Raw genomic sequence first — 25,569 nt, forward strand, 5'->3', positions numbered from 1 at the left:
ACACTACAATGTGAAAGAAGACATCCATACACAGAAGAGACTACCTATGTTCTAGAAAAGGCAAAACTATAGTGATAGAAGGCAGACAGGTGGTTTACCAGGGCCAGAGAGGTAGGAGAGAGGACTTCACTACAAAAGGAAAGAAAGAAACTTTTTTGGGTGATGGAAATAGTTCCTATCTTAACTGTATGGGTGGCTATATAACTGCATACGTTTGTTAAAATTCACATTGTACATGTAAAGTAGGTAAATTTTACATAAGATAAGTGACACCTTAATAAAGCTAACTTCAAACATAATTTTTAGGCTGGGTGTGGTGGCTCACATCTGTAATCCTAGCACTTTGGGAGGCGAAGGTGAGAACATTGCTAGAGGCCAAGAGTTCAAGACCAGACTGCCCAACCTAGCCAGACTCTGTTTTTACCAAAAAAAAAAAAAAAAAAAAAAAAGGGTGGGGGTGGAGCCAAGATGGCCGAATAGGGACAGCTCCAGTCTACAGCTCCCAGTGTGAGCAACGCATAAGACGGGTGATTTCTGCATTTCAAACTGAGGTATCGGGTTCATCTCACTGGGGAGTGTCGGACAGTGGGTGCAGGACGGGGGTGCAGCGCACCCAGTGTGAGCCAAAGCAGGGCGAGGCGTCACCTCACCCGGGAAGCACAAGGGGTCAGGGAATTCCCTTTCCTAGTCAAAGAAAGCGGTGACAGATGGCATCTGGAAAATCAGGTCACTCCCACCCTAATACTGCACTTTTCCAACGATCTTAGCAAACGGCACACCAGAAGATAATATCCTGTGCTTGGCTCGGAGGGTCCTACTCCCACAGATCCTCGCTCATTGCTAGCACAGCAGTCTGAGATCAAACGGCAAGGCGGCAGCGAGGCTGGGGGAGGGGCGCCCGCCATTGCCGAGGCTTGAGTAGGTAAACAAAGCGGCTGGGAAGCTTGAACTGGGTGGAGCCCACCGCAGCTCACGGAGCCCTGCCTGCCTCTGTAGACTCCACCTCTGGGGGCAGGGCATGGCCGAACAAAAGGCAGCAGAAACCTCTGCAGACTTAAATGTCCCTGTCTGACAGCTTGGAAGACAGCAGTGGTTCTCCCAGCATGCAGCCTGAGATCTGAGAATGGACAGACTGCCTCCTAAAGTGGGTCCCTGACCCCCGAGTAGCCTAACTGGGAGGCACCCCCAAGGAGGGGCAGACTGACACCTCACACGGCCGGGTACTCCTCTGAGACAAAACTTCCAGAGGAACGATCAGGCAGCAACATTTGCTGTTCACCAATATCCGCTGTGCTGCAGCCTCCGCTGCTGATACCCAGGCAAACAGGGTCTGGAGTGGACCTCCAGCAAACTCCAACAGACCGGCAGCTGAGGGTCCTGACTGTTAGAAGGAAAACTAACAAACAAAAAAGACATCCACACCAAAATCCCATCTGTACATCACCATCATCAAAGACCAAAGGTAGATAAAATCACAAAGACAGGGAAAAAACAGAGCAGAAAAACTGGAAACTCTAAACATCAGAGTGCCTCTCCTCCTCCAAAGGAACGCAGCTCCTCACCAGCAACGGAACAAAGCTGGATGGAGAATGACTTTGATGAAATGAGAGAAGAAGGCTTCAGACGAACAAACTACTCCAAGCTAAAGGAGGAAGTTCGAACCCATGGCAAAGAAGTTAAAAACCTTTAAAAAAATTAGACGAATGGCTAACTAGAATAACCAATGCAGAGAAGTCCTTAAAGGACCTGATGGAGCTGAAAACCATGGCACGAGAACTACGTGATGAATGCACAAGCCTCAGTAGCTGATTCGATCAACTGGAAGAAAGGGTATCAGTGATGGAAGATCAAATGAATGAAATGAACCAAGAAGAGAAGTTTAGAGAAAAAAGAATAAAAAGAAATGAACAAAGCCTCCAAGCAATATGGAACTATGTGAAAAGACCAAATCTATATCTGATTGGTGTACCTGAAAGTGACAGGGAGAATGGAACCAAGTTGGAAAACACTCTGCAGGATATTATCCAGGAGAACTTCCCCAATCTAGCAAGGCAGGCCAACATTCAAATTCAGGAAATACAGAGAATGCCACAAAGATACTCCTCGAGAAGAGCAACTCCAAGACACATAATTGTCAGATTCACTAAAGTTGAAATGAAGGAAAAAATGTTAAGGGCAGCCAGAGAGAAAGGTCAGGTTACCCACAAAGGAAGCCCATCAGACTAACAGCTGATCTCTTGGCAGAAACTCTACAAGCCAGAAGAGAGTGGGGGCCAATATTCAACATTCTTAAAGAAAAGAATTTTCAACCCAGAATTTCATATCCAGCCAAACTAAGCTTCATAAGTGAAGGAGAAATAAAATCCTTTACAGACAAGCAAATGCTGAGAGATTTTGTCACCACCACGCCTGCCCTACAAGAGCTCCTGAAAGAAGCACTAAACATGGAAAGGAACAACCGGTACCAGCCACTGCAAAAACATGCCAAATTGTAAAGACCATTGAGGCTAGGAAGAAACTGCATCAACTAACGAGCAAAATAACCAGCTAACATCATAATGACAGGATCAAATTCACACATAACAATATTAACCTTAAATGTAAATGGGCTAAATGCTCCAATTAAAAGACACAGACTGGCAAATTGGATAAAAAGTCAAGACCCATCAGTGTGCTGTATTCAGGAAACCCATCTCACGTGCAGAGACACACGTAGGCTCAAAATAAAGGGAGGGAGGAAGATCTACCAAGCAAATGGAAAACAACAAAAGGCAGGGGTTGCAATCCTAGTCTCTGATAAAACAGACTTTAAACCAACAAAGATCAAAAGAGACAAAGAAGGCCATTACATAATGGTAAAGGGATCAATTCAATTCAACAAGAAGAGCTAACTATCCTAAATATATATGCACCCAATACAGGAGCACTCAGATTCATAAAGCAAGTCCTTAGAGACCTACAAACAGACTTAGACTCCCACACAATAATAATGGGAGACTTTAACACCCCACTGTCAACATTAGACACATCAACGAGACAGAAAGTTAACAAGGATATCCAGCAACTGAACTCAGCTCTGCACCAAGCAGACCTAATAGACATCTACAGAACTCTCCACCCCAAAATCAACAGAATATACATTCTTTTCAGCACTACACCACACTTCTTCCAAAATTGACCACATAGTTGGAAGTAAAGCACTCCTCAGCAAATGTAAAAGAACAGAAATTATAACAAACTGTCTCTCAGACCACAGTGCAATCAAACTAGAACTCAGGATTCAGAAACTCACTCAAAACTGCTCAACTACATGGAAACTGAACAACCTGCTCCTGAATGACTACTGGGTGCATAGCGAAATGAAGGCAGAAATAAAGATGTTCTTTGAAACCAATGAGAACAAAGACACAACATACCAGAATCTCTGGGACACATTCAAAGCAGTGTGTAGAGGGAAATTTATAGCACTAAATGCCCACAAGAGAAAGCAGGAAAGATCTAAAATTGACACCCTAACATCACAATTAAAAGAAGTAGAGAAGCAAGAACAAACACATTCAAAAGCTAGCAGAAGGCAAGAAATAACTAAGATCAGAGCAGAACTGAAGGAAATAGAGACACAAAAAACCCTTCAAAAAATCAATGAATCCAGGAGGTGGTTTTTTGAAAAGATCAACAAAATTGATAGACTGCTAGCAAGACTAATAAAGAAGAAAACAGAGAAGAATCAAATAGATGCAATAAAAAATGATAAAGGGGATATCACCACTGATCCCACAGAAATACAAACCACCATCAGAGAATACTATAAACACCTCTACGCAAATAAACTAGAAAATCTAGAAGAAATGGATAAATTCCTGGACACATACACCCTCCCAAGACTAAACTAGGAAGAAGTTGAATCTCTGAATAGACCAATAACAGGCTCTGAAATTGAGGCAATAATTAATAGCTTACCAACCAAAAAAATCCAGGACCAGATGGATTCACAGCCGAATTCTACCAGACATATAAGGAGGAGCTGGTACCATTCCTTCTGAAACTATTCCAATCAATAGAAAAAGAGGGAATCCTCCCTAACTCATTTTATGAGGCCAGCATCATCCTGATACCAAAGCCTGGCAGAGACACAACAAAAAAAGAGAATTTTAGACCAATATCCCTGATGAACATCCATGCAAAACCCTCAAAAAAATGCTGGCTAACCGAATCCAGCAGCACATCAAAAAGCTTATCCACCATGATCAAGTGGGCTTCATCCCTGGGATGCAAGGCTGGTTCAACATATGCAAATCAATAAATGTAATCCAGCATATAAACAGAATCAATGACAAAAACCACACGATTATCTCAATAGATGCAGAAAAGTCCTGTGACAAAATTCAACAATGCTTCATGCTAAAAACTCTCAATAAATTAGGTATTGATGGGACATATCTCAAAATAATAAAAGCTATCTATGACAAACCCACAGCCAATATCATACTGAATGGGCAAAAACTGGAAGCATTCCCTTTGAAAACTGGCACAAGACAGGGATGCCCTCTCTCACCACTCCTATTCAACATAGTGTTGGAAGTTCTGGCCAGGGCAATCAGGCAGGAGAAAGAAATAAAGGGTATTCAATTAGGAAAAGAGGAAGTCAAATGGTCCCTGTTTGCAGATGACATGATTGTATATCTAGAAAACCCCATTGTCTCAGCTCAAAATCTCCTTAAGCTGATAAGCAACGTCAGCAAAGTCTCAGGATACAAAATCAATGTGCAAAAATCACGAGCATTTCTATACACTAATAACAGACAAACAGAGCCAAATCATGAGTGAACTCCCATTCACAATTGCTTCAAAGAGAATAAAATACCTAGGAATCCAACTTACAAGGGACATAAAGGACCTCTTCAAGGAGAACTACAAACCACTGCTCCATAAAATAAAAGAGGATACAAACAAATGGAAGAACATTCCATGCTCATGGGTAGGAAGAATCAATATCGCGAAAATGGCCATAGATTCAATGCCATCCCCATCAAGCTACCAATGACTTTCTTCACAGAATTGGAAAAAACTGCTTTAAAGTTCATATGGAACCAAAAAAGAGCCCGCATTGCCAAGTCAGTCCTAAGCCAAAAGAACAAAGCTGGAGGCATCACGCTACCCGACTTCAAACTATACTACAAGGCTACAGTAACCAAAACAGCATGGTACTGGTACCAAAACAGAGATATAGACCAATGGAACAGAACACAGCCCTCAGAAGTAATGCCGCATATCTACAACCATCCGATCTTTGACAAACCTGACAAAAACAAGAAATGGGGAAAGGAATCCCTGTTTAATAAATGGTGCTGGAAAAGCTGGCTAGCCATATGTAGAAAGCTGAAACTGGATCCCTTCCTTACACCTTATACAAAAATTAATTCCAGATGGATTAAACACTTAAACGTTAGACCTAAAACCATAAAAACCCTAGAAGAAAACCTAGGCAATACCATTCAGGACATAGGCATGGGCAAGGACTTCATGTCTAAAAACCAAAAGCAATGGCAACAAAAGCCAAAATTGACAAAAGGGATCTAATTAAACTAAAGAGCTTCTGCACAGCAAAGGAAACTACCATCAGGGTGAACAGGCAACCTACAGAATGGGAGAAAATTTTTGCAATCTACTCATCTGACAAAGGGCTAATATCCAGAATCTACAATGAACTCAAACAAATTTACAAGAAAAAAACAAACAACCCCATCAAAAAGTGGGTGAAGGATATGAACAGACACTTCTCAAGGATATGAACAGACACTTCTCAAAAGAAGACATTTATGCAGCCAACAGACACATGAAAAAATGCTCATCATCACTGGCCATCAGAGAAATGCAAATCAAAACCACGATGAGATACCATTTACACCAGTTAGAATGACAATCATTAAAAAGTCAAGAAACAACAGGTGCTGGAGAGAATGTGGAGAAATAGGAACACTTTTACACTGTTAGTGGGACTGTAAACTAGTTCAACCATTGTGGAAGTCAGTGTGGTGATTCCTCAGGGATCTAGAACTAGAAATACCATTTGACCCAGCCATCCCATTATTGGGTATATACCCAAAGGATTATAAAACATGCTACTATAAAGACACATGCACATGTATGTTTACCGTGGCACTATTCACAATAGCAAAGACTTGGAAGCAACCCAAATGTCCAACAATGATAGACTGGATTAAGAAAATGTGGCACATATACACCACAGAATACTATGCAGCCATAAAAAATGATGAGTTCATGTCCTTTGTAGAGACATGGATGAAGCTGGAAGCCATCATTCTCAGCAAACTATTGCAAGGACAAAAAGCACCGCATGTTTTCACTCATAGGTGGGAATTGAACAATGAGAACACTTGGACACAGGAAGGGGAACATCACACACCGGGGCCTGTTGTGGGGTTGGGGGAGAGGGGAGGGATAGCATTAGGAGATATACCTAATGTTAAATGACGAGTTAATGGGTGCAGCACACCAACATGGCACATGTATACATATGTAACAAACCTGCACATTGTGCACATGTACCCTAAAACTTAAAGTATAATAATAAAAAAAAAATTATAAAGTACTGCATGGTGATATGTGCCTATAGTCCTAGCTATTCAGGCAGCTGAAGCAGGAGGATCCCTTGAACCCAGGATAGGAGTTTGAGGCTGCAGTGAGCTATGATTACACCACTGCGTTCCAGCCTGGGTGACAGAACAAGTCCCTGTCTCTAAAAATCATAATAGTAATAATAATTTTTAAAATTGTAGTATAGTATGTAGCCTTTTGTGTAATGAAAGTGGAAGGAGGAGCTATGAACATATGACATATACGTATGAATGTATATGCTTATCTGCAAAAAGAAACACTGGAAGGATAAATTCAAAAGCTAGTAAAAATGATTAACTGCAAAGCAGTAAGAGAAGAGACAGAAGGGATATGGATGAAAGGGAAGCATCTTTGAATATAATTTGTTACACAGTTTTGACCTTGGAATCATGTAAATGTTTTACATACTCAAAATTAAATCAAAGAGAAAAAAAATCTAGTGATCCTCATACAGCTAAATGCTTCATGTGATAATGGAACACTAATATGTTGCCTATGCCCCATTTTATTAAAATGAACCAGACTATAACCTTGACCTAGCCAAATCATTTTTCTTCAGTAATAAAGTTTCCCTGCTATATTTACTTATGTTTTGCTCCAACATATCTAAAAGCTACCATCTGTAGATAATAAGAACAGAACACTATCACATATTGTTTTAATTTCCTGCCTGTTATCAGCAGCAAGAAGGTAACCCTGGAAACAGGGATTTATGGCATTCTGTTTCCTACGGTTGGTCACAACCACAAACAAAACGAAAGCAGCCTCCACAAGTTAAAGGTTTGTCTACAACAACACCACACAATGTCAGTTTTCAGGTATACCTTTCTCATGTCATTCATAATTAAGCAGTGTCAACAAATAACACTGCTGGGTAACATCCCTCAAGTATTTAGTCTGCCAGACCCTTTTCTGAAAGTATAGTAAGACAGGCCCACAATACAAGCCCAAGTGCTTTTTTTTTTTTCTCGAGACAGGGTCTCCCTCTGTTGCTCAGGCTGGAATGCAGCGGCACAATCTCAGCTCACTGCAACCTCCACCTCCTAGGCTCAGGTGATCCTCCCACCTCAGCCTCCTGAGTAGCTGGGATTACAGGCGCAAGCCACCATGCCTGGCTAATTTTTGTATTTTTTTGTAGAGATGGGGTTTCGTCATGTTGCCCAGGCTGGTCTCAAATTCCTGAGCTCAAGGGATCTGCCTGTCTTGGCCTCCCAAAGTGCTGTGATTACAGGCATGAGCCACCATGCCTGGCCCCCAAGTGCTTATTTAAGCATACTTCGAAACAGGGGTTCCCAGACTCCCGCAGTGGGCCTGTTAAGACACAAATCTCTAGGCCCCACCCCTAGGGCTTCTGTTTCAGGTGATCTGAGCAGACCTGAGAATTTGCATTTCTAACAAGTTCCCAGAAGATCCTGAAGCTCCCGGTCTGAGAACCAGAGTGCCCCTGGTTTGAACTATTCCATGTTTTGTGCTGCTACATAGAAACTTCATCTCTTCAAAATGCTCCTACTCAAATATATAGGTAAATATTTAAGGACAAACAGACCTGTTTCTGCTGTGGAGAAAGTGAGGGAAAAAGGTAAGAAGAAACTCCAGGGAAAGATTTCCTCAAAAGGAAATTTCTGTCCAATGGAGTTCCCTTTGAACCCATAGTATAGGAATTAGTGCCGTCTGGAGTATCTGGTGATCAGCACCAACAACTCCAGCTCTCTGAGGAAGCCGGACACCCGACGCATCTTCCTGGAAGGACAGAGTTAAAAGACAGTGGAAGATGACTTGGAACATCTGAGTGAGCATCCATCCTAAAGGATAGGAAAGAGCTAATGGAGTCTGCCTACTGGTTTTAAAATTAAGAGAAGAGACAGAAAGAAGTGCCTAGGGCATCACACCTCTGCTTTTGGCTGGAATTAAATCAACTCAAGGTGCTAACAAAGATAAGCCTATCCTGATTTGGTGGAGAATGGTCCAGACCCGCATAGTTCCATCTAATATCAGAGCTACCTCCACCAGCATACAGCGCTTATCTCATCATGCCTCGTAGTACCATGGTTATTTGTGCCCACGTCCCACAGACACACTGGGCTATAAGTTTCTGAGTTAAGCATTATATCTGAAGGCTTTGGAGCTTCTACACACTTCCCTGTAACACCATGCACAAAGCTGGAGTTAAACATAGATCTTCTGTGTTTATCCAATTAATATGTCTGTCTTTACTCTATGATTCACTTTTTTTTCTTTTTGAGACAAGGTCTCGTTCTGTCACCCAGGCTGGAGTGCAGCAGTGCAATCACCACTCATTGTAGCCTCCATCTCCCAGACTCAAGCAATCCTCCCACCTTGGCCTCCCCAGTAGCTGGGACTAGAGGTATGCCACCATATCCAGTTAATTTTTTATTTTTTTGTAGAGACAGAGTCTCATTATGTTGCCCAGGCTGATCTTGAACTCCTGGGCTCAAGCTCCTCCTACCTCAGCCTCCCAAAGTGCTCGAATTACAGGTGTGAGCCACCACGCTGGACCAATTCACTTCCTTAAAATACATTTTTAAATGAAGGGACTCCAAAGAAATTCATGCAGCCAAGGGAACATAAGAATTTTCAGCTGGGCACAGTGGTTCACGCCTGTAATCCCAGCACTTTGGGAGGCCAAGGCAGGTGGATCAATTGAGGTCAGGAATTCAAAACCAGCCTGGCCAACATAGTGAAAACCCATCTCTTCTAAAAATACAAAAATCAGCCGGATGTGGTACCATGCACCCGTAGTCCCAGCTACTTGGGGAGGCTGAGGCACGAGAATCACTTGAACCTGGGAGGCGAAGGTTGCAGTGACTTCAGATCACACCACTGCACTCCAGCCTGGGCAACAGAGCAAGTCCCTGTCTCAAAAAAAAAAAAAAAAATCACTGCCGTCTTGTTGGTAATAGCAAAAATAGAGAAGAGTGAATCAGAAGAACAATTACACAGTTTGGATAAACTCACAATAAAATACGACCCAGCAATGAAAGTGAGTAAATTTGGGCTGCATTTATAAATCCTTGAAAGGATATTCAGTGTAAAAAGCATGTAGCAGAAGGATATGTAGAGTATGAGCCATTTAAATTAAGTAGAAACAATGTTACATGTTGTTTGTAAACATATACAGAAAATGAAAGTATAAAAACAGACATGAGGCTGGTCGCGGTGGCTCACGCCTGTAATCCCAGCACGTTCGGAGGCCGATGAGGGCAGGAGTACAAGACCAGCCTGGCTAACATGGTGAAACCCCATCTCTACTAAAAATACAAAAATTAGCTGGGTGTGGTGGCACATGCCTGTAATCCCAGGTACTCAAGAGGCTGAGGCAGGAGAATCGTTTGAATCTGGGAGGCAGAGGTTGCAGTCAGCCAACATTGCACAATAGCACTCCAGCCTGGGCGACAGAGAAAGGCTCTGTCTCAAAAAAAAAAAAAAAAAAAACAAAAAAAAAAAACATGAAAGCAATCCCAGCTACTCAGGAGGCTGAGACAGGAGAATCGCTTAAACCCGGAGGCGAAGGTTGCAGTGAGCCAAGATCATGCCACTGCACTCCAGTCTGGGCAACAGAGCAAGACTCCATCTCAAAAAAAAAAAAAGAAAGTTAGGGACCAAATTCAGTACAGTGGTTACCTCTGTAGTGAGATGATAACTGGATCAGGAAGTGATAACTAGGAAACTTAAACTATCTGTATTTTTTAAAAGCAATTATAGCAAAATACTAAGATTTGTTAAAACCCAATGTATTTTGATTAAACTTGTTCATACAGTCTTGTATATGTGAGAAATTTCATTAATAATATATAAAATATATTTTATATATAATATAATATATATTATAATATAATACATAATATGTAAAATATATATTATACAATATAATACATAATATATAATATATATTATATATATAAATATATATATATATGGAGTGTAATGCTGCAATCTCGGCTCACCGCAACCTCCACCTCCCAGCTTCAAGCGATTCTCCTGCCTCAGCCTCCCGAGTAGCTAGGATTACAGGTATGTGCCATCATGCCTGGCTAATTTTTGTATTTTTAGTAGAGACAGGGTTTCTCCATGTTGGTCAGGCTGGTCTTGAACTCCCAGCCTCAGGTGATCCGCCTGCCTCAGCCTCTCAAAGTGCTGGGATTACAGGCGTGAGCCACCGCGCCAGGCCAATAAAAATTTTTTTTTAAATTAAGGTCTTCATACACATGCTGGCATTTGTTTTTTCTATAAAAATAAAAAAATTAAAAAAAAGAAACAAACATTAAAAAAACAGGTTACCTTTGCATGGAGGGGCTATAGGAGGAGGGCAAGGAGGAGTACACAGGAAGACCCAGCCAGCTTCACGCAGTGCTGCAAACTCCTTCAAAATCCTCCCTAAATCACATCCTGCAACTCCAAGTCTTCTGCCCTGAAGATGGCATTAAGATGTTTTGCTTTCTACCACCTGTTTGAAAAATTTGTCCTACAAGTAAGAGCATGTTAAAACAAATTCAGAGAGGAAAAAAAAAATCGCTCTGTCTGCTTTCACTTTCATCACGAGTACACCTCTTGTTAGAGCTTCCGACACTCACAGCTTTTTGTACTTACCAAGACAGAATTTGGAAAACTTGGCCAAAATAAGCATGAACCCAAACATTCCACAGACTGACACAATGGCGGAAACTAAGACGACTACAGACAACCAGTCACACCATCTGCTGGAGTGCACAGAGCTGCCGCACAGCTTTGATATGCTCCACAAACTTATTTCATAAACTGTAGGTTTGTCAGCAGGAAAGACCTAATGTATTGCAAAAAAAGTAAAAGTTTGGTTATTTTGGAAATTTTCACTCCCTTCATCTTTGGCAGAGACAAATTCATATGTTGCTCTTAGCTATTAAAATATAGCCAAAGCTATTGAAATAGATATTCTCAGCTGCCCTCAAAATAGTACTGACATGCATGTTTCCTTCAGCCAACCCAGTACTGATGAGCTATTCTCATCCTCTCAGCCAGCCTTGTCACAAACACTACATTTCTTGGTAAGAGTTCAAGTTTTCACGTATAAAGTTATCTTTACTAACATTTTGCTCCTCATTACAACAGTAATATTCATGGAAGTTTATTGGTAAGATGTAGAAATAATCAAATGAGAAAGTGAAAGCACATATAATCTCTCCACCCTGATGCAATTACTTTACTGCCTCTTAGGGGAACCGCATGCACAGTGGTTCAAGATGTAGAATGGTAAAGTAGAAGGAATGAATAAAAGAGTCCAGAGACCCAGGCTCTAGTGCAGGCTTTGTGCAGATTGTGTGACCTGGGCTTCCGTGTCCTCAGTGAAGGGGATGCTTAACATGACTCCCAGGTTCCTGATTTGCACAGCTCAAGGGTGTTGGACATTGATGCCAAATTACAAGTTATCCTTCTGCCCCACTGCTCAGCTTCTGAGATGTGCATGGCAGTGGCCAGGGCCTCTCTGTACTGAGGTAAGGGGAAAGTACTTATTTTAAACTGTTTAGATTTATTGCTGGATAAAACTGAAGGCTGCCAATCATGTATACTATTAACTCTCAAAGTTATCCAAGCCAAAGAACTCGCCTTTCTGGTCTCAGGTTACTACTCTGAATATTTCTGGTAGACCAAAATTAGAGCCTTAGAAACTGTCTAAGGAATCAAAACAGTGTATTCAAGGAGTCATTTTTAAAAACACACACACACTTGCCAAATTTAGTTTTTTAACTGGATAATTTTGTATATCTTTCACAATCCAGCTGTTAAACCGAAAATGGAATTTACGAAACAGATGGTGATAACAAGGTCTAGTTCACAGCAGTTCTACAGAAAAAAAAAACCACACCAATCTGATTAAACTATCCATTTGCTTCAAAAGCCTCTAATAGGCTCGTCCCTTATCATCCTACATTCACTTATACCACGAGATTTCATACAGATGGGTGTGATGGAACCATCTGTAATCCCATCCAAGTAAGTACCATCAGAGTGCGCAAGCCACCATCATTAGTGACAGATGAAGAGATAAGGGATCTTCCTTCGCAACAGGGGTTCCCAAATACCTGTTTTGGAAAATATAGCGTCCCAAGCTACCCAGCAAAAATCTCATTTACTATGTGTAGGGATGGACCCAGGATAAGTCGTTTTAAAATCTATGTGATTCTGGTGACTGGCTGGGGTGGGAGCACACAGGCTTGAGAGCTGAGGGTACATGAGGGTTGAAAACAGACCCACTGCTGGCCGGGCGCGGTGGTTCACGCCTGTAATCTCAGCACTTTGGGAGGATGAGGCAGGTGGATCACGAGGTCAGGAATTCGAGACCAGCCTGGCCAACATGGTGAAACCCCATCTCTACTAAAAATACAAAAATTAGCCGGGCACGGTGGCGCGTGCCTGTAATCCCAGCTATTCGGTAGGCTGAGGCAGATGAATTGCTTGAACCCGAGAGGCGGAGTTTGCAATGAGCAGAGATTGCGCCGCTGCGCTCTAGCCTGGGCGACAGAGTGAGACTCCGACTCAAAAAAAAAAAAAAAAAAAAGGCCCGGTGCGGTGGCTCACGCCTGTAATCCCAGCACTTTGGGAGGCCGAGGCAGGCGGATCACGAGGTCAGGAAATCGTGACCATCCTGGCTAAGACGGACAAAGTCCGTCTCTACTAAAAATACAAAAAATTAGCTGGGCGTGGTGGCAGGCGCCTGTAGTCCCAGCTACTCGGGAGGCTGAGGCAGGAGAATGGAGTGAACCCGGGAGGTGGAGCTTGCAGTGAGCCGAGATCACGCCACTGCACTCCAGCCTGGGAGACAGAGCAAGACTCTGTCTCAAAAAAATAAATAAATAAAAAGAAAAGAGAGAAAACAGACCCACTGCTGGCCCAAATTTGCTGTTCAGCAAGGCCAAACAGTGGGCAATTCTTCACTGTAACCCTCACTACAGTCACCACGTCATTCCTGTGGAACACTATGAGGCCTGGGGCAGGGGTGGGGTGGAGGCAGAGACAAGGAGGAAACTGGAGCCAACTCGACCTAAAGAAGGTGAGGCAGGAAGGACCCAGGTAGAGAACCTCTACGTGGTTCTTTTTGCTGGAGCAAATTTTAAAAATTTGTGAGGACCTCACATCAGAAAGTTGTACCCACATTCTAGAAAAATATCCCCCACTTAAGAAACCAGTTGCATCCTACAACCAACTCATTAGAAATCAATGTCTAGGGTAATACAATAAAGTTTTCATAGTTCTGAGCTGAAAACAAATCTATCAAACCATGACTTCAAGCAACTTGAGATCTGCAGAAATAAGAGGCCTAGGTGTAAAAATATTTGGAGAATGACTAGAGGTTAAATTGTAAAACTGATAGTTCACAGAAATGAAAACTTGTGGGCTGAGACAAAACAATATGATTGTATTGAAGATTAAAATTTTACCCAGGCCTAAAGGTCGAGTAGGAGGAAAGGTGGAGGGAGGGTTTCCTACAAAGGGAAAGGAAGAAAAGTACCATATAAAATAAGATATGGAAGTGGGAAACAGCAAAAGGAAAAAAGCCTGTGTAGGTCTATGCATGGAACAGAAACAAAATTCCCTTCTCTTTTAGAGCATTGTTTTCTTTTTTTCTTTTTTTGTAAGATTACACAGTAGGCCGGGTGCAGTGGCTCACGCCTATAATCCCAGCACTTTGGGAGGCCAAGGCAGGCATATCATTTGAGGTCAGAAGTTCGAGACCAGCCTGGCCAACATGGTGAAACCCCATCTCTACTAAAAATACAAAAATTAGCCGGGCGTAGTGGCGGGCACCTGAAATCCCAGCTACTTGGGAGGCTGAGGCAGGAGAATCGCTTGAACCCAGAAGACAGAGGTTGCAGTGAGCCAAGACCGCACCATTGCACTCCAGCCTGGGCAACAAGAGTGAAACTCTGTCTCAAAACAACAACAACAACAACAACAACAACAACAACAAAAAGATTACACAGTAATTTATTGAGAGCCTCCTCTCCCTGCCTTGCAGTTGCTTGGAGATTTTGTACGCTAGCCCCAGGAAGGTGGCTGGGGGCAGTGGTGCAACACACTGCTCAATGAGACCCATAAGGTGGCTGTAACCATCTTCCACATACCAAGAACATGGTCAGCAGATCCAGCTCCTCATATAGTGCCTCCTCCCTGTAATTCTTCTGCAGGATCTGGTGCTGTTCCAGTGTGGCCCATTGCAGACACTGAACCACCAGTCAGCTGCATTTGTTGTCATCTGTTGTCCTGGATGTCAGTACAAACTCTGCCAGTGGTGACAGTAGGGTCCCCAAAGAGGTCAAGGTAATCATCCTGAATCTGAAAGAACTCCTAACTCCAGCAGGATCTTCCTGTCATTGGCCCATTCCTTCCCCACATTGACGCCTGCCATAGACATGGCTGCAGCTTCAGGATGGTAGAAGTAGAAGAAAGCTGTCTTATACTTGACAGTAGATTTGTACCTCTTTTCAGCGAATCAGTCAAGATCCACATTGCTCTGGGGGGCTGTGATGGGGTCCAGGGTCTGCCTGATCTCTGTCTAATAGGAACTCCACAGGAAGTGCTTTATCAGGTTCAGGTAATGGGGTTGCTCTCAGCAACAGAGCTTCAACAGGTGATAGATAGATGCTTCTAGAAGCATAGCATCATTGATGGCATCCAAACCTACACCTGGCTTCTGATACAAGCAGATCTGCCCCCAGCAAGGTAAGGGATGAATCCCTGATGTCATCTGCCACCAGGAAGAAAGCTTGCAGCACAAGGTGCAGTGGCTCACACCTGTAATCCCAGCACTTTGGGAGGCCAAGGCAGGGGGATTACCTGAGGTCAGGAGTTCGAGGCCAGCCTGGCCAACATGGCGAAACCCCGTCTCCACCAAAAATACAAAACTTAGCTGGGTGTGGTGGAATGCGCCTGTAGTCCTGGCTACTCAGGGGGCTGAGGCACAAGAATCACTTGAACCCAGGAGGTGGAAGTTGCAATGAGCCGAGATTGTGCCACTGCACTCCATCCTGGGCGGCAGAGCTAGGCTCCATCTCAAAAAACAAAAAACAGCAACAACAAAAAAAACGGGCAAGCTTACAGCAGTTCACACAACAGCCCAGACAGGACCTGCTGGAGACTATCAGCATCCTGTTTCCTGGGCTCTGCCAGCTCCTGGAATGCTACCAGCAACATCAAACCCTAGTGGTACTTGTCTCCAGTGGCAGTGTACTCCAGGACCTCTTTGAGCCAGGTAATAGACTCTCCTGTCTCTGGGTGCCCCATCTCATCCTCAGTCAGCATCCTGACAATCTGGGAGAAGTCCTGGATAAAATTCTGCTTTTCTTGGGCATACATATCTGGATTTCTGGTCTCCATTCATTTTGTTCCTGGATGTGAGTTCCTGCTCGGACAGCATTTTTCAAATTAAATTTTACATTTAGTTTGTGATTTCTTTCAAGCCCTACCACAACTCGCATTAGTCAAAACCAGTTATAGGCCGGGCGCGGTGGCTCATGCCTGTAATCCCAGCACTTTGGGAGGCCGAGGCGGGTGGATCACGAGGTCAGGAGATTGAGACCATCCTGGCTAAGACAGTGAAACCCCGTCTCTACTAAAAATACAAAAAATTAGCTGGGCGCGGTGGTGGGTGCCTGTAGTCCCAGCTGCTCGGGAGGCTGAGGCAGGAGAATGGTGTGAACCCGGGAGGCGGAGCTTGCAGTGAGCCGAGATCGCGCCACTGCACTCTAGCCTGGGTGACAGAGTGAAACTGTCTCAAAAAACAAAAACAAAACAAAACAAAACAAACACCAGTTATTGTCCCCACTTTACAGATGAGGACACAGATACTGTCATTTGGAAACACTAGCTGACTGCTGAAGAAGAGCCAACCAGCCGGTGGGAGAGCCAGATTTTGACCCATCTTCTGACTCCATTGGGCTGAACTCAACCTACTAGAAGTGTGGACTGAAGGGGAGAGGTCCCCTTCAGGAAACACGCATCAGGGGTTACTGTAGGTTGAAGTCTGCCATGTGGTGACAAGGCCCAGAGCTGATGACAGCAAAAGACAGCAAATCTGATTTTTTAAAAGAAAAGTAAAATCCATTATAAACTGTCAGCCAGGAGAGCAGAGCAGAAAGAGTGGTCTAATGCCCAGAGACTGCCAGAACCAAAGTGGTGCACATCAGTCACAAAATACTGTTTCACCAACTATTTATTTGGCTTATATGAGGGAAAATTCAGAAATGTAATGCTATGTTGACCTTTTCTTTTTGAAATCAAACTGGAAGAATTTCAGGGGAAAGGAAAATCCCATTAAATCTTCAAACTAATAAAACATTTTTTAAAAAGGAACTTCTCTAGAGAAGCTTATCCTAGAAAACCAGTGAAACAGGGCTTTTAAAAACCAATTAGAAGTCTTTAAATCTTCAAGATCCAAATACTTAGTGTCTCCCAGTTGTGACAGTGCATGAAGTACAGAGCATTCCTGCTAAAAATGTTTTCCAGGAATTTAGTGAGGTCTTTAGACCTGACTTGCAGTTACCAGGAATATGAGAAATATAGAAGTTAAATGAAAACAAACAAACAAAAAAATCATACAAATCATAAAGGTAGAGTATCTTACAGGACAACTGACCTCTCTGATAAAGCAGTGGCAGGGGTTGGGGGCGGTAGGCGCTATTCCAGATTAAAACGTAATAATCAAATGCAAATGTATGGACCTTGAGTGGATCCTTGTTGGAAAAAATCATTAGTAAAAGACATTTGAGACACCTGAGGAAATGTGAATATATATTAGGTATTAGACGATATGAAGGAATGAATACCTAATTTTACTAAGGGTGGTGTAAATCATTAAGAAAAACGCTTTTTAGGGTGACATTTCACCTCTAAATACATGTCTCTGATTTACTATCAGTAAACGAATAAACTACGCCAATATGGCAGAATGTTAGTTTTCAATCTAGGTGGTAAGTATATAGGTGTCTATTATATAATTTTGACTACTTTTATGTTTGAAGGTTTTACATAATAAAAAATTAAAGTTTACAAATACATGAGACTAACAGTGAATATTAGTTTTTTCGGTATTACTATTCTACCCAACCACTCCTTTTCTAGTTTATATGAAGCTTTATTAATAAACTAAAACTTCAAGCACTAGTAAAACTAACAACTGGTTATTATTTTGGTAGAAGCAACAACAACATTCTTGGGGGGAAAAGTCTTTTAATAAAGGCTCTGTCTAATCAAAGGAGCTACAGGTAGGAAGACCATAGATCCCAAGAACATTTAGATAAGAAACCTTTTCAAAAATCTGCATTATAAGAAAAAAGACAGAGACCTGTTACTATAGAAACGATTTGCAGGGCTTGAACATTTCCAGGGAAAACAGCACCTCTAGCAAGGAAAGGAGGCTGAAGAGCTTCCTAGGGCCTTGCCTGTCAGCTGCTGGAAGTCAACAGAGTGAGCGATGACAATTCTGACAGGCCCACCCATGCTCAGAGACCTTGGCATGACAATTTAACTCCTAGTCCTACTGCCTCTCCCTTCAGAACAGACCCAGAATAGTCAAGTGACTCACCTACCTAAGTTCATAAACCAGTTAGCATATTACTAGCCCAGGCTAGCTGTTCTTCCCATTACAGCAGGACAAAGCTTTGTTGACATACTAGTTTTTTTTTTTTTTTTAGATGGAGTCTCACTCTGTCGCCCAGGCTGGAGTGCAGTGGCATGATCTCCGCTCACTGCAAGCTCTGCCTCCCGGGTTCACACCATTCACCTGCCTCAGCCTCCCGAGTAGCTGGGACTACAGGCACCCACCACCACGCCCGGCTAATTTTTTTTTTTTTTTTTTTTTTGTATTTTTAGTAGAGACAGGGTTTCAGCGTGTTAGCCAAGATGGTCTCGATCTCCTGACCTGGTGATCTGCCCACCTCGGCCTCCCAAAGTGCTGGGATTACAGGCATGAGCCACTGCACCCAGCCTATACAACTAGTTTAAGAAATACCAAGGAGATTTCAGAATTAGATCAGTGAACAGAATTTCCAACATGCTAAATATGAAGCTGAAAGATGTGCATCTACTTTTTATAAACTACTTCACTTGTAAACAGCCCCAGCCCTCAAAAAGCTGTTTACTGTGGTGGAGGAGGGGTAGAAGGGGAGAAAGAGATGACACCAGAATGAAAGGACACGCAGCATGGGATAAGTATGGCCTCCGTGGAGGCAAAGCCTGACAGCACTAACAGCTGGAGGCTGTCAGCAAACTGTTCCTTGAAGCTGAAGGGCAGATTCTTTTTGATAGGCCATCAGAGAGGCATACCTCCAGGGCTGCCCATGTGATAAACGATAAATGGTGGGGTCAATTAGAGGGGTATGATCTACAGCAGCTATGCCTTAAAGTCAACTAGTCAGCGACCTCACTGAGTTAAGGCCTCTCATCTGATCTCCAGGCACGCATAGCCCTTCCTCACTGCTAATGAACACTGTACCACAAATGCCTAGACCACACAGGTAAAATTATATTTTAAGCTATTTTAGTGAGAGATTCCTTGTTTGGGATGTTTGTCAATGGCCTCTATTGAACTGAGTTCTGATTCCTGCTTAGGACAAATAAAAACTAATGTGTGATACATAAAACACATCACACTTCACAGGAAGAGCCATGGCCTCTTAGGACTGCACATCACAAACATTTGGACCAACTGGACCTCGAAAAATTCACCCAGAACTCAGTCACGGCCAATTTCCTCACCTAAACCTGGCTGCTTGTTCACAGAAGTCTCCATAAGCAATAGTTGTTGATAAGCAAGAGGCAGCAGCCACCTCCCCATGGTTGCCAACCAAAAACAAAAAGGACAGTAAAATAAATTACAGGAGGAGGGCAGATAATAAAGGCCAAACATTGCAAAAGAACAAACCTCAGGATCTTCACCTGGGTCTCCAGCTCCAGCAAGGAAATGAGACAGAGTGGTTTCTCAGATTAACTGTGCACTAAACTATGCACTAAACTAAAATACTAAATTGCCCTATATGAGGAAATGCGATGGAAGATAAGAAAAAAATGTCAAAAAATGTAGCAAGAGGCTACAACAGAACAAAACCTCACAGCAATGGTGAGGAAAGACAACAGAAAATCAATCAAGTGTTTTTTGCAAGGAAAAAACTTATTCAATTTTAGAAAAATCACTTTGGCATGAATGGATCAGAGCAGGACAAGCTAGGAGGCAAGAAGGCCAGTTAAGAGGTTATTGTAATTTAAGTGAAAGATGACTCAGATCCTAGAAATATTCAGGTGGTATATGTGTCAGAACTTTGTGAGCATGATTAGCCAAGGGGATTCACGAGAAAGAATAATTGCAGATAAAACAAATAACCAGGCCGGGAGCGGTGGCTTATGCCTGTAATCCCAGCACTTTGGGAGGCCGAGGTGGGCGGATCACCTGAGGTCAGGAGTTCGAGACCAGCCTGACCCACACGGAGAAACCCCATCTCTATTAAAAACACAAAATTAGCCAGGCTTGGTGGCGCATGCCTATAATCCCAGCTACTTGGGAAGGCTGAGGCAGGAGAATCGCTTGAACCTGGGAGGTGGAGGTTGCGGTGAGATGAGATCGCGCCATTGCACTCCAGCCTGGGCAACAAGAGCAAAACTCCGTCTCAAAAAATAAATAAATAACCAGGTTACAAAGACTAGATGAAGTAGCAACATGTGTCAGGTTAAAATTCATTACAAGGGTTGACTATGGCCAGAATGAACTTTAAAGACATCAGATAAAGGAGCTGGCCCTAATGCCATTAATATTGATCTTTTAAAAGCTTAAAATAAATCTAATTGCCTTGAAAACTCCATTTAATTTTAACTCTGGTACAGATAACTATGAATGTTAGTGTATGCCTTTTATTGAAAAACACTTAGACCATAATCTCTAAACCAGCATGGACACGTTCTGCAAAAAACAAACAACCCAAAAAAACTCAAAATGAATTTCCTTCTAGGTTCAACTCAAAAGCTACTTTCTCCATAACATCTGGACTTTCCTGTCTCTCCACCAGAAGCACCCAGCTTCCCTCTGACTACACAGAACCCCTTTACTCCTTGAAGGCCAAGATCAGGCCAACAATCATCTTTGTTTCCCCTTTAACAGTGACTACTCATAGAGACCATCTACAGTTCCACTTTTCACAGTTTCAGTTACCCTTGGTCAAACATGGTCTGAAAATATTAAATGAAAAACTCCAGAAATAGACAATTCATAAGGTTTTTTTGTTTGTTTGTTTTCTTTTTGAGACAGAGTCCCACTCTGTCACCCAGGTTGGAGTGTAGTGGCACAATCTCGGCTCACTGCAACCTTCGGCTCCCAAGTTCAAGCAATTCTCCTGCCTCAGCCTCCCTAGCAGCTGGGATTACAGGTGTGCACCACCATGCCCAGCAAATTTTTTTGTATTTTTAGTAGAGATGGGGGTTTCACCATGTTGGCCAGCCTGGTCTCGAACTCCTGACCTCAAATGATACGCCCGCCTTGGCCTCCCAAGGTGCTGGGATTACAGGCATGAGCCATCATGCCTGGCATTTTTTTTTTTTTTTTTTTTTAAACACAGTCTCCCTCTGTCACCCAGGCTGGAATGCAGTGGTGCAATCCCAGTTCACTGCAACCTCCGCCTCCCAGGTTCAAGTGATTCTCGTGCCTCAGCCTCCTGAGTACCTGGGATTACAGGCACGTGCCACTACGCCTGCTTAATTTTTGTACATTTTGTAGAAATGAGGTTTGGCCATGTTGGTCAGGCTGGTCTCTAACTCCTGAGCTCAAGTCAGTGACCTGCCTCGGCCACCCAAAGCGCTGGAACTGCAGGCATGAGCCACCGCATCCAGCCAACAATTCATAAGTTTTAAAATGCACGCTATTCTGAGTATTGCGATGAAATCTCCAGCCCTTCTGCCCAGAATATGGATCAATCCTTTGTCCAGAGGATCCACATTGTCTATGCTACCTACCTAATAGTCACTTAGTATCCATCTCAGTGATCAAATCAACCTTCAGTTTTGCAGTGTTTGTTTTCAAGTAACTCTTATTTTACTTAACAATGGCCCTAAACCACAAGAGTAGTGACATTGGCAATTCAGTTATGCCAAAGAGAAGCTGTGTTTCCTTCAAGTGAAAAAGATTAAAGTTCTCAGTTTATTAATGAACAAAATCATTACGCTGAGGTTGCTAAAACTATATTAAGAACAAATCTTCTGTCTGTGAAACTGTGAAGGAGGAAAAAAAAATTCATGCTAGTACTGTTGTTGTACTTCAGACTGCAAAAGCTATGGCCACAGCACATGGTAAGTGCTTAGTTAAGATGGAAAAGGCATGAAGTTTGTGGGTAGAAGACACAAACAGAAATTTATTCTGAATGATGGCAATCCGGTTTGGTACTACCCTCAGTTTCAGGCACCCACTGGGGGTCTTGGAACAGATCCCCAAGGATAAGGGGAACCACTGTATCTTCAATTCTAAGGTTTTCTTGAAATAAGGAAATTAAAATATAATATGTGTTGAGAATATACAACATTGTACAGAATGAATTACTGATGTGGTGGCTCACGCCTGTAATCCCAACACTTTGGGAGGCAGAAACGGGCGGATCATCTGAGGTCAGGAGTTCAAGAACAGCCTGGCCGACACGGTGAAACCCAGTCTCTACTAAAAATACAAAAATTAGCCAGGCATGGTGGTGGGCACCTGTAATCCCAGCTACTCAGGAGGCTGAGGCAGGAGAATTGCTTGAACCCAGGGGACGGAGGTTGCAGTGAGCCAAGATCACACCACTTCACTCCAGCCTGGGCGGAAGAGCAAGACTCTATCTCAAAAAATAAAAATAAAAATAAAATAGATGTTTTTAATGTGGATGAACCTTGAAGACATTTTGCAAAGTAAAATAAGCCAGACATGAAGGACAAACATTGTATGTTTCCGGCCGGGTGCGGTGGCTCATGCCTGTAATCCCAGCACTCTAGGAGGTTGAGACAGGCCAATCACTTGAGGTTAGGACTTCGAGACCAGCCTGGCTAACATGGTGAAACCCTGTCTCTGCTAAAAATACAAAAATTAGCCGGGCATGGTGGTGGGCACCTGTAATCCCAGCTACTCGGGAGGCCGAGGCAGGGTAATTGCTTGAACCTGGGCGGCAGAGGTTTCAGTGAGCTGAGATCATGCCACTGCACTCTGGCCTGGGTGACAGAGCAAGACTCTGTCTCCAAATAAATAAATATTTCTACTAATGGGCTCCAATAGAATAAAATTCTAGTAAATGAATGTCCTCTTGGCCTTGAGTATAACAGATTTAACTTGGTTCAGATACTCTTTGCATAACCCAACACAAATTATATCCCAATCTAATTACTATAGACTCTAGCAAATTTATAACCATGGGAAACATATTTGTTTGCATAACCTGGAACTGAGAATTGTTCACATAATCCAGGATTCATAATCTGGGATCCAATGATTAGACAGTTGCCCTCTCCTGGTGAGTTTTAACACTGCAGTCTACTCAACCAAATACTAGACTCAAATTACAGTCCTCATATAGAAATCACTGGCAAAATGAGTCAGGTGGGGAATGCCCAGGCATGGAAGGGTTTCTAGAGGTGGACAAAGCAAACAGCAGAGAAAATACAAAAGCGGGGATAGGTGAGGAAGAAGGGAGAAATGATTCAAATAAATTAGTAAAATATTATTATTAAAATTAAATCACCTACCAGAGATTACCATGATTCTCATTCTGTATCATCCTCTCAGCTCCGCCACTTTCAAGATACAGTCTTGGGAAAGTTCTCTCTGTGCCCCAATTTCCTTATGTATAAAATGGGAATAATATTGCCTACCCCATCGTGCTACTGTGAGGATCAAATGAGGTAACACATGTAAAAACTCACTGTTTAGCACAAAGTAAGCCATCAGCAGTATTTGTTACTCAGAACATCAGTCGGCTTAAGCATCGCTTCACCCATTCATGCTTCCATCTCCTGGCATTGGTCAAGTTCCTATGCCAAGTGCTCTCACTGAGCTGTGTTTTTGTTTATCATCACATTTCTCAATCTCACAACACATTTCTATTTCATGTGATTCTATCTGCTAGGCTGTAAGTTCCATGAAGGCAGGAACTATACCTGGTTTTGCTCATCCTGCATTCCCAGCGTTCAGTGAAGTGCGTAGTACTTGATGATCAATGAAATTGTAGTAAAATTCCTACTAATTTTTTTAATAATAGTATTTAGTACTAATACAAGTTGAATTGTGCCATTCGCCAAAAAAGATATGTTGAAGTCCTAAACCCCAGGTATCTTTAGCATGTGACTTTATTTGGAAGTAGGGTTGTTGCAGATGTAATTAGCTAAACTAACACAGGCATACTGGAGTAAAGTGGACCCTGCCTCATATGACTGACATTCTTATAAGACAAAACAAAAACATGGACACTGACAGAGGCAGCGACTGGAGTGACGCAGCTCAAACCAAGGAACACCATCAACTGACGGCCACCACCAGAAGCTGGGAAGAGGCAAGGACAGCCTCCCCCACTACAGGTTCTGGAGTGAGTATGGTTCTGCTGACCCCTTGATTTTGGAACTTTAGTCTCTAGAACTGTGAGACTGTTTATTTCTGTCATTTAAACCACCTAGTTTGCGGTACTGTGTGATAGCAGCCCTGGGAATCTAGTACGAGTACCAACCCGAAGGCTTTGCTTGCTATAGTGAAGTTATGTATATTGATTTTTCCTCCCATGTCAGAAAAATTGTTTATAGATAATCCGTTTTTAAAAGAAACTATTAGGATTGGCTTTTCTCCCCCTTTCTCAGTAACTTCTTAACTGTTTTATTCCACTTAGACATGTCCAAAATTCCAATCATATAATATGTCAAGTGCCTTGTTATTTTTTCTTCTTTATTCACAGTGCTCTTTCTGGCAATGAACACAACTAAGTCCTATATAAGTGTTCATTAACAAACCAAGCACAAAAATTATTAATGGATCAAAATTTGAGTGAGCTACACATCTAAAATAGTACCTCTTAATGATGAGAAGAGCATTTCTATAATATACTTTAAAACTTGGGATATAAACTCACCTTTCACCCATGATATAGGAGAGAATAGTAAATAGTTTATGTTTTTGTTCCTCTTCACATCTTAGAAGTTGTTAAAATTCTTAGTTCACCACAGCAGTCTAATTTAATAAATCCGAGAGGTTTGTGATTCAAAAAGAAAAACCTTTTGTGATTGCTACATTTCAGTATGAAGTGTCTAAGATGCATTTTTGTATAAACAAAGTATCTAATTGCCTCCCATTATCTTTAGTGAATAGACATAATCTTCCAGTGAAAATGGCTGAGGTGGGGATATGACTCACTGCCAGTGTCTGTGCTTCCTCAGCCCTCACAGGGAAGCAGTCAGCCACCTCCAATGCCATCTCCTCACGCTGGATTATATGCATGCTTCCCAAAATTTTGAACTGTTAACATGATTTATAAAAACTGTCTTGGCAGACAAGCTAAAACCTACTTTAACTGGAAATGTGACAGAGTCAAGACTCTTGCATATTCCCAAAAACTCATAAAAAACAACTGATGGAACAAGTTATACCCATTCAATCCTTGGTAGATAATGCTGTCTGAAAGGCTGTTCCCATGTATACCTGGAAGGGTCAGTTACAGGGGCATGAAGATCAAGGCCCTCAGAGAATAGCAGACTCTCCAATTTAACTAAGTGTAGGTTCTGAATAAAAGAATAGTGGAAATACAGGAAAGGTACCTTATATAGAAAGGAGAACTCACCAAGATAAAACCTTGAATATTTAAGAGAACTAGGATACAGCTAAACTGAAATGGGACAGAAATAGATCAAGATGAGCTGGTCTGAGCTGGTCCAAGGATCAGCTTGTGATGTAGA

General features: G+C 42.4%; 1 protein-coding gene and 1 pseudogene across 4 annotated transcripts in view; both read right to left on the reverse strand.

Moving 5' to 3' along the window:
* GCH1 (GTP cyclohydrolase 1) overlaps window positions 1–25,569 on the reverse strand; it is a 94,432-nt gene that overhangs the window by 59,151 nt on the left and 9,712 nt on the right. The window lies entirely within an intron of this gene.
* LOC103783862 (farnesyl pyrophosphate synthase-like) lies at window positions 10,666–16,012 on the reverse strand (annotated as a pseudogene).

The sequence above is a fragment of the Pan paniscus genome, chromosome 15 (assembly GCF_029289425.2).
Source record: "Pan paniscus chromosome 15, NHGRI_mPanPan1-v2.0_pri, whole genome shotgun sequence".
Classification (NCBI taxonomy): Eukaryota; Metazoa; Chordata; class Mammalia; order Primates; family Hominidae; genus Pan; species Pan paniscus.